Here is a 5,019-nt window from a genome sequence, read left to right as displayed (position 1 = left end):
ACTTCTTATCTTCTTATCTTTTCAAAATTGATTTTCAAATCTTTTTCAACTAACTAATTGACTTTTTGTTTGTTTCTTATCTTTTTCAAAACTACCTAACTAACTCTCTCTCTCTAATTTTCGAAAATCTCTTCCCTCTTTTTCAAAAATTTCTTTTTAATTAACTAATTGTTTCAATTTTTAATTTTAATTTGATTTCATTTTCGAAAATCACTAACCCCTTTTCAAAATTTTATTTTCGAAAATCCTCTTTCTCTCTCATCTCCTTCTATTTATTTATTCATCTAATAACACTTCATCTCACCCAAATTCGAACCCCCTCTTCCATCTGTGTTCGAATTTTCTCTTCTTCCCTTCTTTACATTACATTCTTTTCTTCTTCTACTCACACAGGGGAACCTCTATACCTGGGTAAAAAGGATCCCTATTATTATTTTTCTGTTCCCTCTTTTTCATATGAGCAGGAGCAAAGACAAGAACATTCTTGTTGAAGCAGACCCTGAACCTGAAAGGACTCTGAAGAAGAAATTAAGAGAAGCTAAAATACAACAATCCAGAGATAACCTTACAGAAATTTTCGAACAAGAAGAGGAGATGGCAGCCGAAAATAATAATAATGCAAGGAGGATGCTTGGTGACTTTACTGCACCTAATTCCAATTTACATGGAAGAAGCATCTCCATCCCTACCATTGGAGCAAACAATTTTGAGCTGAAACCTCAATTAGTTTCTCTGATGCAACAAAACTGCAAGTTTCATGGACTTCCATCTGAAGATCCTTTTCATTTCTTAACTGAATTCTTGCAGATCTGTGATACTGTTAAGACTAATGGAGTAGATCCTGAAGTCTACAGGCTCATGCTTTTCCCTTTTGCTGTAAGAGAAAGAGCTAGAGTGTGGTTGGACTCTCAACCCAAAGATAGCCTGAACTCTTGGAATAAGCTGGTCACGGCTTTCTTAGCCAAGTTCTTTCCTCCTCAAAAGCTTAGTAAGCTTAGAGTGGATGTTCAAACCTTCAGACAGAAGGAAGGTGAATCCCTCTATGAAGCTTGGGAGAGATACAAGCAACTGACCAAAAAGTGTCCTTCTGACATGCTTTTAGAATGGACCATCCTGGATATATTCTATAATGGTCTGTCTGAATTAGCTAAGATGTCATTAGATACTTCTGCAGGTGGATCCATTCACCTAAAGAAAACGCCTGCAGAAGCTTAAGAACTCATTGACATGGTTGCTAATAACCAGTTCATGTACACTTCTGAGAGGAATCCTGTGAGTAATGAGACGCCTCAGAAGAATGGAGTTCTTGAAATTGATACTCTGAATGCCATATTGGCTCAGAATAAAATATTGACTCAGCAAGTCAATATGATTTCTCAGAGTCTGAATGGAATGTAAGCTGCATCCAACAGTACTCAAGAGGCATCTTCTGAAGAAGAGGCTTATGATCCTGAGAACCCTGCAATAGCAGAGGTGAATTACATGGGTGAACCATATGTAAACACCTATAATCCCTCATGGAGAAATCATCCAAATCTCTCATGGAAGGATCAACAAAAGCCTCAACAAGGCTTTAATAATGGTGGAAGAAACAAGTTTAGCAATAGCAAGCCTTTTCCATCATCCACTCAGCAACAAATAGAGAACTCTAAACAAAATACCTCTAATTTAGCAAACTTAGTCTCTAATCTATCTAAGGCCACTGTGAGTTTCATGAATGAAACAAGGTCCTCCATTAGAAATTTGGAAGCACAAGTGGGCCAGCTGAGTAAAAGGATCACTGAAATCCCTCCTAGTACTCTCCCAAGCAATACAGAAGAAAATCCAAAAAGAGAGTGCAAGACCATTAAATTGACCATCATGGCCGAACCCACAAGAGAGGAGAAGGACGTGAATCCCAAGGAGGAAGACCTCTTGGGACGTCCAGTGATCAATAAGGAGTTTCCCTCTGAGGAACCAAAGGAATCTGAGACTCATCTAGAGACCATAGAGATTTCATTGAACCTCCTTATGCCATTCATGAGCTCTGATGAGTATTCTTCTTCTGAAGAGAATGAGGATTTTACTGAAGAGCAAGTTGCCAAGTTCCTTGGTGAAATCATGAAGCTGAATGCCAATTTATTTGGTAATGAGACTTGGGGAGATGAACCTCCCCTATTCACCAATGTAACTGAATGCATTGGATCAACTAAGATTGCCTCAGAAGAAACAGGATCCTGGAAAGTTCCTGATACCTTGTACCATAGGCACCATGACCTTTGAGAAGGCTCTATGTGACCTGGGGTCAGGAATAAACCTCATGCCACTCTCTGTAATGGAGAAATTGAGAATCTTTGAGGTACAAGCTGCTAAAATCTCATTAGAGATGGCAGACAATTCCAGAAAACAGGCTTATGGACAAGTAGAGGATATATTAGTAAAGGTTGAAGGCCTTTACATCCCTGCTGATTTCATAATCCTAGATACTGGGAAGGATGAGGATGAATCCATCATCCTTGGAAGACCCTTCCTAGCCACAGCAAGAGCTGTGATTGATGTTAACAGAGGTGAACTAGTCCTTCAATTGAATGGGGACTCCCCTGAGTTTAAAACTCAAGGACATCCTTCTGTAAACATGGAAAAGAGGCACAGTAAGCTTCTCTCACTGCAGAGTCAACCAAAGCCCCCACAGTCAAACTTTAAGTTTGGTGTTGGGAGGCCACAACCAAACTCTAAGTTTGGTGTTGGGAAGTCTCAACAATGCTCTGAACATCTGTGAGGCTCCATGAGAGCCCACTGTCAAGCTATTGACATTAAAGAAGCGCTTGTTGGGAGGCAACCCAATTTTTATTTATCTAATTTTATTTTTATTTTATTGTTCTTTCATGTTTTATTAGGTTCATGATCATGTGGAGTCACAAAATAAATAGAAAAATAAAAAAACAGAATCAAAAACAGCAGAAGAAAAATCACACCCTGGAGGAGGATCTTATTGGCGTTTAAACGCCAGTAAGGAGCATCTGGCTGGCGTTCAACGCCAGAACAGAGCATGGATCTGGCGTTGAATGCCAGAAACAAGCAGCATCCTGGCGTTCAGACGCCAGAAATGCACAGTGAAGAAGAGCTGGCGCTGAACGCCAGAAACAAGCATCTGGTTGGCGTTCAACGCCAGAAATATGCTGTATCTGGGCGCTGAACGCCCAGAACAAGCATCAATTCAGCGTTTAAACGCCAGAATTGCATGCAAAGGCATTTTACATGCCTAATTGGTGCAGGGATGTAAATTCTTGACACCTCAAGATCTGTGGACCTCACAGGATCATCTCAGGATCTGTGAACCCCACAGGATCCCCACCTTCCCTCCTCATAATCCTAGTTTTTTTTCCACATCTTCTTCTTCATCTATTCTTTCTTCTTTTTCTCGAGGGTGAGCAATATTCTAAGTTTGGTGTGGTAAAAGCATAGTTTTTTTTAAAGGGAAAACAAAAGCTTCCATCAAGGGTCTATAGCTCAGTGGTAGAACATTTGACTGCAAATCAAGAGATCCTTGAGATACCTCAGGGGATACATTTTTCTCCACACAATTATTGGGGAAAACTAAGGGTGGAACATCAAGAGCACTCCATCATCCTCCATGAAATTAGAGAAGATCAAAGAGCAATGAGGGAGGAGCAACAAAGACAAGGAAGAGACATAGAAGAGCTCAAGGACATCATTGGTTCCTCAAGAAGGAAATGCCACCATCACTAAGGTGGATTCATTCCTTGTTCTTAAATTCTCTGTTTTTGGTTTTCTTTATGTTAAGTGCTTATCCATGTTTGTGTCTTATTACATGATCATTAGTATTTAGTAACTATGTCTTAAAGTTATGAATGTCCTATGAATCCATCACCTCTCTTAAATGAAAAATGTTTTAATTCAAAAGAACAAGAAGTACATGAGTTTTGAATTTATCCTTGAACTTAGTTTAATTATATTGATGTGGTGACAATGCTTCTTATTTTCTGAATGAATGCCTGAACAGTGCATATGTCTTTTGAAGTTGTTGTTTATGAATGTTAAATATGTTAGCTCTTGAAAGAATGATGACAAGAAGACATGTTATTTGATAATCTAAAAAATCATAAAAATGATTCTTGAAGCAAGAAAAAGCAGCAAAGAACAAAGCTTGCAGAAAAAAAAAAGAGAGAGAGAAAAAGCAAGCAGAAAAAGCCAAAGCTCTTAAAACCAAAAGGCAAGAGCAAAAAGATAATAGCCCTTAAAACCAAAAGGCAAGGGTAATAAAAAGGATCCCAAGGCTTTGAGCATCAGTGGATAGGAGGGCCTAAAGGAATAAAATTCTGGCCTAAGCGGCTAAACCAAGCTGTCCCTAACCATGTGCTTGTGGCGTGAAGGTGTCAAGTGAAAACTTGAGACTGAGCGGTTAAAGTCAAGGTCCAAAGCAAAAAAAAGAGTGTGCTTAAGAACCCTGGACACCTCTAATTGGGGACTTTAGCAAAGCTGAGTCACAATCTGAAAAGGTTCACCCAATTATATGTCTGTGGCATTTATGTATCCGGTGGTAATACTAGAAAACAAAGTGCTTAGGGCCACGGCCAAGACTCATAAAGTAGCTGTGTTCAAGAATCATCATACTGAACTAGGAGAATCAATAACACTATCTGAACTCTGAGTTCCTATAGATGCCAATCATTCTAAACCTCAATGGATAAAGTGAGATGCCAAAACTATTCAAGAGGCAAAAAGCTACAAGTCCCGCTCATCTGATTGGAGCTATGTTTCATTGATATTTTGGAATTAATAGTATATTCTCTTCTTTTTATCCTATTTGATTTTCAGTTGCTTGGGGACAAGCAACAATTTAAGTTTGGTGTTGTGATGAGCGGATAATTTATACGCTTTTTGGCATTGTTTTTAGTATGTTTTTAGTAGGATCTAGTTACTTTTAGGGATGTTTTTATTAGTTTTTATGTTAAATTCACATTTCTGGACTTTACTATGATTTTGTGTGTTTTTCTGTGATTTCAGGTATTTTCTGGC

General features: G+C 38.6%; 1 non-coding gene across 1 annotated transcript; it reads right to left on the bottom strand.

Moving 5' to 3' along the window:
• Positions 1–990: 990 nt before the first annotated feature.
• LOC112760799 (small nucleolar RNA R71) lies at positions 991–1,098 on the bottom strand. Its single transcript, XR_003181221.1, has one exon. It is a non-coding gene; the product is annotated as a small nucleolar RNA R71 (small nucleolar RNA).
• Between the last annotated feature and the right edge of the window lie 3,921 nt (positions 1,099–5,019).

Source organism: Arachis hypogaea, chromosome 16 (genome assembly GCF_003086295.3).
Source record: "Arachis hypogaea cultivar Tifrunner chromosome 16, arahy.Tifrunner.gnm2.J5K5, whole genome shotgun sequence".
In the NCBI taxonomy this organism is placed as follows: domain Eukaryota; kingdom Viridiplantae; phylum Streptophyta; class Magnoliopsida; order Fabales; family Fabaceae; genus Arachis; species Arachis hypogaea.
This window is presented reverse-complemented; position numbering and strand designations above follow the sequence as displayed.